Source organism: Ambystoma mexicanum, unplaced genomic scaffold (assembly GCF_040938575.1).
Source record: "Ambystoma mexicanum isolate Mex_15411 unplaced genomic scaffold, UKY_AmexF1_1 Mex_scaf5, whole genome shotgun sequence".
NCBI lineage: Eukaryota > Metazoa > Chordata > Amphibia > Caudata > Ambystomatidae > Ambystoma > Ambystoma mexicanum.
The window spans coordinates 10,623,830-10,634,403 of NW_027182466.1; positions in this window are offsets into that span (position 1 = coordinate 10,623,830).

Sequence of the window (10,574 nt, forward strand, 5' to 3'; positions counted from 1 at the left end):
AACCTGAGATCCTTCCTCTAACATGAAATGTGATATCCAACTCCTTCCCTTTCCAAACCTAGGAGCCTATCTATAGCATGAGATGTGATATCCAAGTCCTTCCCATTCCAACCCTTAGACCCTTCCTACAGCATGCAATATGATATCTCAATGATTCTAATAACAAACCTGAGACCCGTCCTATAACATGAGATGGGATATCCAACTCCTTCCCATTCCAATCCTGAGACACTTCCGATAGCAGAGATGTGATATCTCAATGCTTATACCAAACCTGAGACCCTTCCTATAACATGAGATGTGATATCCAAATCCTTCCCGTTCCAAACCTGAGACCCTTCCTTTAGCATGAGATGTGATATCCAGCTCCTTCCCATTCCAATCCTGAGACCCTTCCTATAGCATGAGATGTGATATCTCAATGCTTCTAATACCAAACCTGAGATCCTTCCTCTAACATGAAATGTGATATCCAACTCCTTCCCTTTCCAAACCTAAGAGCCTATCTATAGCATGAGATGTGATATCCAAGTCCATCCCATTCCAATCCTTAGACCCTTCCTACAGCATGCGATGTGATATCTCAATGATTCTAATACCAAACCAGAGACTCGTCCTATAACATGAGATGGGATATCCAACTCCTTCCCATTCCAATCCTGAGCCACTTCCGATAGCAGAGATGTGATATCTCAATGCTTATACCAAACCTGAGACCCTTCCTATAACATGAGATGTGATATCCAACTCCTTCCCGTTCCAAACCTGAGACACTAACTATAGCATATGTGATATCCAACTCCTTCCCATTCCAAACATGAGACCCTTCCTATAGCAAGAAAGTAATATCCAACTCCTACCCATTCCAATCCTGAGACCCTTCCTATAGCAAGAGATGTGATATCCAAATCCTTCCCATTCCAATCCTGAGACCCTGCCTATAACATGAGATGTGATATCCAACTCCTTCCCATTCCAACCTGAGACACTTCCTATAGCATGAGAAGGGATATCCAACTCCTTCCCAATCCAATCCTGAGACCCTTCCGATAGCAGAGATGTGATATCTCAATGCTTATACCAAACCTGAGACCCTTCCTATAGCATGAGAAGGGATATCCAACTCCTTCCCAATCCAATCCTGAGACCCTTCCGATAGCAGAGACGTGATATCTCAATGCTTCTACCAAACCTGAGACCCTTCCTTTAGCATGAGATGTGATATCCAAATCCTTCACATTCCAATCCTGAGACCCTTCCTATAGCATGAGAAGGCATATCTCAATGCTTCTAATACCAAACCTGAGATCCTTCCTATAACATGAGATGTGATATCCAATTCCTTCCCATTCCAATCCTGAGACCCTTCCGATAGCAGAGATGTGATATCGCAATGCTTATACCAAACCTGAGGCCCTTCCTATGGCCTGAGATGTCATATACAACTCCTTCCCATTCCAATCCTGAGACCCTTCCTATAGCATGAGATGTGATATCTCAATGCTTATACCAAATCTGAGACCCTTCCTATAGCATGAGATGTGATATCCAACTCCTTCCCATTCCAATCCTGAGACCCTTCCTATAGCATGAGATGTGATGTCTCAATGCTTCTAATACCAAACCTGAGATCCTTCCTATAACATCAGATGTGATATCCAACTCCTTCCCATTCCAATCCTGAGACCCTTATGAAAGCATGAGATGTGATATCTCAATGCTTCTAATACCAAACCTGAGATCCTTCCTATAACATGAGATGTGATTTCCAAATCCTTCCCCTTCCAAACCTGAGACCCTCCCTTTAGCATGAGATGTGATATCCAACTCCTTCCCATTCCAATCCTGAGACCCTTCTGATAGCATGAGATGTGATATCTCAATGCCTCTAATACCAAACCTGAGATCCTACCTCTAACATGAAATGTGATATCCATCTCATTACCTTTCCAAACCTGAGACCCTGCCTATAGCATGAGATGTGATATCCAAGTCCTTCCCATTCCAATCCTGAGACCCTTCCTATAGCATGTGATGTGATATCTCAATGCTTATACCAAACCTGAGACCCTTCCTATAGCATGAGATGTCATATACAACTCCTTCCCATTCCAATCCTGAGACCCTTCCTATAGCATGAGATGTAATATCTCAATGCTTATACCAAACCTGAGACCCTTCCTATAGCATGAGATGTGATATCCAACTTCTTCCCATTCCAATCCTGAGACCCTTCCTATAACATGAGATGTGATGTCTCAATGCTTCTAATACCAAACCTGAGATCTTTCCTATAACATGAGATGTGATATCCAACTCCTTCCCATTCCAATCCTGAGACCCTTCCTATAGCATGAGATGTGATATCACAATGCTTATACCAAACCTGAGACCGTTCCTATAGCTTGAGATGTGATAACCAACTCCTTCCCATTCCAATCCTGAGACCCTTCCTATAGCATGAGATGTGATATCTCAAGGCCTCTAATACCAAACCTGAGATCCTTCCTCTAACATGAAATGTGATATCCAACTCCTTCCCCTTCCAAACCTGAGAGCCTTCCTATAGCATGGGATATGATATCCAAGTCCTTCCCATTCCAATCCTGAGACCCTTCCTATAACATGAAATGTGATATCCAACTCCTTCCCATTCCAAACTGAGACCCTTCCTATATCAAGAGATGGGATATCTCAATGCTTCTAATACCAAACCTGAGACTCTTCCTATAACATGAGATGGGATATCCAACTCCTTCCCATTCCAATCCTAAGACCCTTTCGATAGCAGAGATGTGATATCTCAATGCTTATGCCAAACCTGAGACCCTTCCTACGGCATGAGATGTCATATACAACTCCTTCCCATTCCAATCCTGAGACCCTTCCTATAGCACGAGATGTGATATCTCAATGCTTATACCAAACCTGAGACCCTTCCTCTAGCATAAGATGTGATATCCAACTCCTTCCCATTCCAATCCTGAGACCCTTCCTATAGCCTGAGATCTGATATCTCAATGCCTCTAATACCAAACCTGAGATCCTTCCTCTAACATGAAATGTGATATCCAACTCCTTCCCTTTCCAAACCTGAGAGCCTATCTATAGCATGAGATGTGATATCCAAGTCCTTCCCATTCCAATCCTGAGACACTTCCGATAGCAGAGATGTGATATCTCAATGCTTATACCAAACCTGAGACCCTTCCTATAACATGAGATGTGATATCCAACTCCTTCCCGTTCCAAACCTGAGACACTTCCTTTAGCATGAGATGTGATATCCAGCTCCTTCCCATTCCAATCCTGAGACCCTTCCTATAGCATGAGATGTGATATCTCAATACTTCTAATACCAAACCTGAGATCCTTCTGATAACATGAGATATGATATCCAAATCCTTCCCCTTCCAAACCTGAGACCCTCCCTTTAGCATGAGATGTGATATCCAACTCCTTCCCATTCCAATCCTGAGAACCTTCTGATAGCATGAGATGTGATATCTCAATGCTTCTATACCAAACCTGAGATCCTTCCGATAGCATGAGATGTGATATCTCAATGCTTCTAATACCAAACCTGAGATCCTTCCTATAACATGAGATGTGATATCCAAATCCTTCCCCTTCCAAACCTGAGACCCTCCCTTTAGCATGAGATGTGATATCCAACTCCTTCCCATTCCAATCCTGAGACTCTTCTGATAGCATGAGATGTGATATCTCAATGCCTCTAATACCAAACCTGAGATCCTACCTCTAACATGAAATGTGATATCCAACTCTTTCCCCTTCCAAACCTGAGAGCCTTCCTATAGCATGAGATGTGATGACCAAGTGCTTCTAATTCCAATCCTGAGACCCTTCCTATAACATGAGATGTGATATCCAACTCCTTCCCATTCCAACCTGAGACCCTTCCTATAGCATGAGATGGGATATCCAACTCCTTCCAAATCCAATCCTGATACCCTTCCGATAGCATGAGATGTGATATCCCAATGCTTCTACCAAACCTGAGACCCATACTATGGCATGAGATGTGATATCAAACTCCTTCCCCTTCCAAACCTTAGACACTTCCTTTATCATGAGATGTGATATCCAACTCCTTCCCATTCCATCCTTGAGACCCTTCCGATATCATGAGATGTGATATCTCAATGCTTCTAATATCAAACTTGAGACCCTCCTTATAGCATGAGATGTGATATCCAAGTCCTTCCCATTCCAATCCTGAGACCCTTTCTATAGCATGAGATGTGATATCTCAATGCTTCTAATACCAAACCTGAGACCCTTCCTATAACATGAGATGGGAATATCCAACTCCTTCCCATTCCAATCCTGAGACCCTTCCGATAGTAGAGATGTGATATCTTAATGCTTATACCAAACCTGAGATCCTTCCTATAACATGAGATGTGATATCCAACTCCTTCCCATTCCAATCCTGAGACACTTCCTATAGCATGAGATGTGATATCTCACTGCTTATACCAAACCTGAGACCCTTCCTATAGCATGAGATGTGATATCCAACTCCTTCCCATTCCAATCCTGAGACCCTTCCTATAGCATGAGATATGATATCTCAATGCTTCTAATATCAAACTTGAGACCCTCCCTATAGCATGAGATGTGATATCCAAGTCCTTCCCATTCCAATCCTGAGACCCTTCCGATAGCATGAGATGTGATGTCTCAATGCTTCTAATACCAAACCTGAGATCCTTCCTATAACATGAGATGTGATATCCAACTCCTTCCCATTCCAATCCTGAGACCCTTCCTATAGCATGAGATGTGATATCTCAATGCTTATACCAAACCTGAGACCCTTCCTATAGCATGAGATGTGATATCCAACTCCTTCCCATTCCAATCCTGAGACCCTTCCTATAGCATGAGATGTGATATCTCAATGCCTCTAATACCAAACCTGAGATCCTTCCTCTAACATGAAATGTGATATCCAACTCCTTCCCATTCCAATCCTGAGACACTTCCTATAGCATGAGATGTGATATCTAAATGCTTCTAATACCACACTTGAGACTCTTCCTATAACATGAGATGGGATATCCAACTCCTTCCCATTCCAATCCTTAGACCCTTCCTACAGCATGCAATATGATATCTCAATGATTCTAATAACAAACCTGAGACCCCTCCTATAACATGAGATGGGATATCCAACACCTTCCCATTCCAATCCTGAGACACTTCCGATAGCAGAGATGTGATATCTCAATGCTTATACCAAACCTGAGACCCTTCCTATAACATGAGATGTGATATCCAACTCCTTCCCGTTCCAAACCTGAGACCCTTCCTATAGCATATGTGATATCCAACACATTCCCATTCCAAACATGAGACCCTTCCTATAGCAGGAATGTAATATCCAACTCCTTCCCATTCCAATCCTGAGACCATTCCTATAGCATGAGATGTGATATCTCAATGCTTCTAATACCAAACCTGAGATCCTTCCTATGACATGAGATGTGATATCCAATTCCTCCCCATTCCAAACCTGAGAACCTTCCTACAGCATGCGATGTGATATCTCAATGCTTCTAATACCAAACCTGAGACCAGTCCTATAACATGAGATTGGATATACAATTCTTTCCCCTTGCAAGCCTGAGACCCTTCCAATAGCATGAGATGTGATATCCAACTTCTTCCCATTCCAATCCTGAGACCCTTCCTATAACATGAGATGTGATGTCTCAATGCTTCTAATCCCAAACCTGAGATCTTTCCTATAACATGAGATGTGATATCCAACTCCTTCCCATTCCAATCCTGAGACCCTTCCTATAGCATGAGATGTGCTATCTCAATGCTTATACCAAACCTGAGACCCTTCCTAAAGCTTGAGATGTGATATCCAACTCCTTCCCATTCCAATCCCGAGACCCTTCCTATAACATGAAATGTGATATCCAACTCCTTCCCATTCCAACCTGAGACCCTTCCTATAGCATGAGATGTGATATCTCAAGGCCTCTAATACCAAACCTGAGATCCTTCCTCTAACATGAAATGTGATATCCAACTCCTTCTCCTTCCAAACCTGAGAGCCTTCCTATAGCATGAGATATGATATCCAAGTCCTTCCCATTCCAATCCTGAGACCCTTCCTATAACATGAAATGTGATATCCAACTCCTTCCCATTCCAACCTGAGACCCTTCCTATAGCTTGAGATGGGATATCCAACCCCTTCCAAATCCAATACTGATACCCTTCCAATAGCATGAGATGTGATATCCCAATGCTTCTATCAAACCTGAGAACCATACTATGGCATGAGATGTGATATCAAACTCCTTCCCATTCCAATCCTGAGACTCTTCCTATAGCTTGAGATGTGATATCCAACTCCTTCCCATTCCAATTCTGAGACCCTTCCTATACCATGAGACTTGATATCTCAATGCTTCTAATACCAAACCTGAGACCCGTCCTATAACATGAGATGTGATATCCAAATCTTTCCCCTTCCAAACCTTAGACCCTTCCTTTATCATGAGATGTGATATCCAACTCCTTCCCATTCCAATCCTGAGACCCTTCCGATATCATGAGATTTGTTATCTCAATGCTTCTAATATCAAAATTGAGACCCTCCCTATAGCATGAGATGGGATATCCAACTCCTTCCCATTCCAATCCTGAGACCCTTCCGATAGCAGAGATGTGATATCTCAATGCTTATACCAAATCTGAGACCCTTCCTATAGCATGAGATGTGATATCCAACTCCTTCCCATTCCAATCCTGAGACCCTTCCTATAGCATGAGATGTGATGTCTCAATGCTTCTAATACCAAACCTGAGATCCTTCCTATATCATGAGATGTGATATCCAACTCCTTCCCATTCCAATCCTGAGACCCTTCCTATAGCATGAGATGTGCTATCTCAATGCTTATACCAAACCTGAGACCCTTCCTAAAGCTTGAGATGTGATATCCAACTCCTTCCCATTCCAATCCTGAGACCCTTCCTATAGCATGAATGTGATATCTCAAGGCCTCTAATACCAAACCTGAGATCCTTCCTCTAACATGAAATGTGATATCCAACTCCTTCCCCTTCCAAACCTGAGAGCCTTCCTATAGCATGAGATATGATATCCAAGTCCTTCCCATTCCAATCCTGAGACCCTTCCTATAACATGAAATGTGATATCCAACTCCTTCCCATTCCAACCTGAGACCCTTCCTATAGCATGAGATGGGATATCCAACTCCTTCGAAATCCAATACTGATACCCTTCCAATAGCATGAATTGTGATATCCCAATGCTTCTACCAAACCTGAGACCCATACTATGGCATGAGATGTGATATCAAACTCATTCCCATTCCAATCCTGAGACTCTTCCTATAGCTTGAGATGTGATATCCAACTCCTTCCCATTCCAATTCTGAGACCCTTCCTATGCCATGAGACTTGATATCTCAATGCTTCTAATACCAAACCTGAGACCCGTCCTATAACATGAGATGTGATATCCAAATCTTTCCCCTTCCAAACCTTAGACCCTTCCTTTATCATGAGATGTGATATCCAACTCCTTCCCATTCCAATCCTGAGACCCTTCCGATATCATGAGATTTGTTATCTCAATGCTTCTAATATCAAACTTGAGACCCTCCCTATAGCATGAGATGTGACATCCAAGTCCTCCCCATTCCAATCCTGAGACCCTTCCTATAGCATGAGATGTGATATCTCAATGCTTCTAATACCAAACCTGCGATCCTTCCAATAACATGAGATGTGATATCCAACTCCTTCCCATTCCAATCCTGAGACCCTTATGATAGCATGAGATGTGATATCTCAATGCCTCTAATACCAAACCTGAGATACTTCCGATAGCATGAGATGTGATATCTCAATGCTTCTAATACCAAACCTGAGATCCTTCCTATAACATGAGATGTGATTTCCAAATCCTTCCCCTTCCAAACCTGAGACCCTCCATTTAGCATGAGATGTGATATACAACTCCTTCCCATTCCAATCCTGAGACCCTTCTGATAGCATGAGATGTGATATCTCAATGCCTCTAATACCAAACCTGAGATCCTATCTCTAACATGAAATGTGATATCCATCTCCTTCCCTTTCCAAACCTGAGGCCCTGCCTATAGCATGAGATGTGATATCCAAGTCCTTCCCATTCCAATCCTGAGACCCTTCCTATAGCATGTGAAATGATATCTCAATGCTTATACCAAACCTGAGACCCTTCCTATGGCATGAGATGTCATATACAACTCCTTCCCATTCCAATCCTGAGACCCTTCCTATAGCATGAGATGTGATATCTCAATGCTTATACCAAACCTGAGACCCTTCCTATAGCATGAGATGTGATATCCAACTTCTTCCCATTCCAATCCTGAGACCCTTCCTATAACATGAGATGTGATGTCTCAATGCTTCTAATACCAAACCTGAGATATTTCCTATAACATGAGATGTGATATCCAACTCCTTCCCATTCCAATCCTGAGACCCTTCCTATAGCATGAGATGTGATATCTCAATGCTTATACCAAACCTGAGATCCTTCCTCTAACATGAAATGTGATATCCAACTCCTTCCCCTTCCAAACCTGAGAGCCTTCCTATAGCATGAGATATGATATCCAAGTCCTTCCCATTCCAATCCTGAGACCCTTCCTATAACATGAAATGTGATATCCAACTCCTTCCCATTCCAACCTGAGACCCTTCCTATAGCATGAGATGGGATATCCAACTTCTTCCAAATCCAATACTGATACCCTTCCGATAGCATGAGATGTGATATCCCAATGCTTCTACCAAACCTGAGACCCATACTATGGCATGAGATGTGATATCAAACTCCTTCCCATTCCAATCCTGAGACCCTTCCTATAGCTTGAGGTGTGATATCCAACTCCTTCCCATTCCAATTCTGAGACCCTTCTTATACCATGAGACTTGATATCTCAATGCTTCTAATACCAAACCTGAGACCCGTCCTATAACATGAGATGTGATATCCAAATCCTTCCCCTTCCAAACCTTAGACCCTTCCTTTATCATGAGATGTGATATCCAACTCCTTCCAATTCCAATCCTGAGACCCTTCCGATATCATGAGATTTGTTATCTCAATGCTTCTAATATCAAACTTGAGACCCTCCCTACAGCATGAGATGTGACATCCAAGTCCTTCCCATTCCAATCCTGAGACCCTTCCTATAGCATGAGATGTGATATCTCTATGCTTCTAATACCAAACCTGAGACCATTCCTATAACATGAGATGGGATATCCAACTCCTTCCCATTCCAATCCTGAGACCCTTCCGATAGCAGAGATGTGATATCTCAATGCTTATACCAAACCCGAGACCCTTCCTATGGCCTGAGATGTCATATACAAATCCTTCCCATTCCAATCCTGAGACCCTTCCTTTAGCATGAGATGTGATATCTCAATGCTTATACCAAATCTGAGACCCTTCCTACAGCATGAGATGTGATATCCAATTCCTTCCCATTCCAATCCTGAGACCCTTCCTATAGCATGAGATGTGATATCTCAATGCTTATACCAAACCTGAGAGCCTACCTATAGCATGAGATGTGATATCCAAGTCCATCCCATTCCAATCCTTAGACCCTTCCTACAGCATGCAATGTGATATCTCAATGATTCTAATACCAAACCAGAGACTCTTCCTATAACATGAGATGGGATATCCAACTCCTTCCCATTCCAATTCTGAGCCGCTTCCGATAGCAGAGATGTGATATCTCAATGCTTACACCAAACCTGAGACCCTTCCTATAACATGAGATGTGATATCCAACTGCTTCCCATTCCAAACATGAGACCCTTCCTATAGCAAGAAAGTAATATCCAACTCCTAACCCATTCCAATCCTGAGACCCTTCCTATAGCAAGAGATGTGATATCCAAATCCTTCCCATTCCAATCCTGAGACCCTTCCTATAACATGAGATGTGATATCCAACTCCTTCCCATTCAAATCCTGAGACCCTTCCTATAGCATGAGAAGGGATATCCAACGCCTTCCCAATCCAATCCTGAGACCCTTCCGATAGCAGAGACGTGATATCTCAATGCTTCTACCATACCTGAGACCCTTCCTTTAGCATGAGATGTGATATCCAAATCCTTCACATTCCAATCCTGAGACCCTTCCTATAGCATGAGATGTGATATCTCAATGCTTCTCATACCAAACCTGAGATCCTTCCTATAACATGAGATGTGATATCCAATTCCTTCCCATTCCAAACCTGAGACCCTTCCTATTGGATGAGATGTGATATCCAACTCCTTCCCATTCCAACCCTGAGACCCTTCCTATAGCATGAGATGTGATGTCTCAATGCTTCTAATACCAAACCTGAGATCCTTCCTCTCAGGATTAGAATGGGAAGGACTTGGATATCACATCTCATGCTATAGGCAGGGCCTCAGGTTTGGAAAGGGAAGGAGATGGATTTCACATTTCATGTTAGAGATAGGATCTCAGGTTT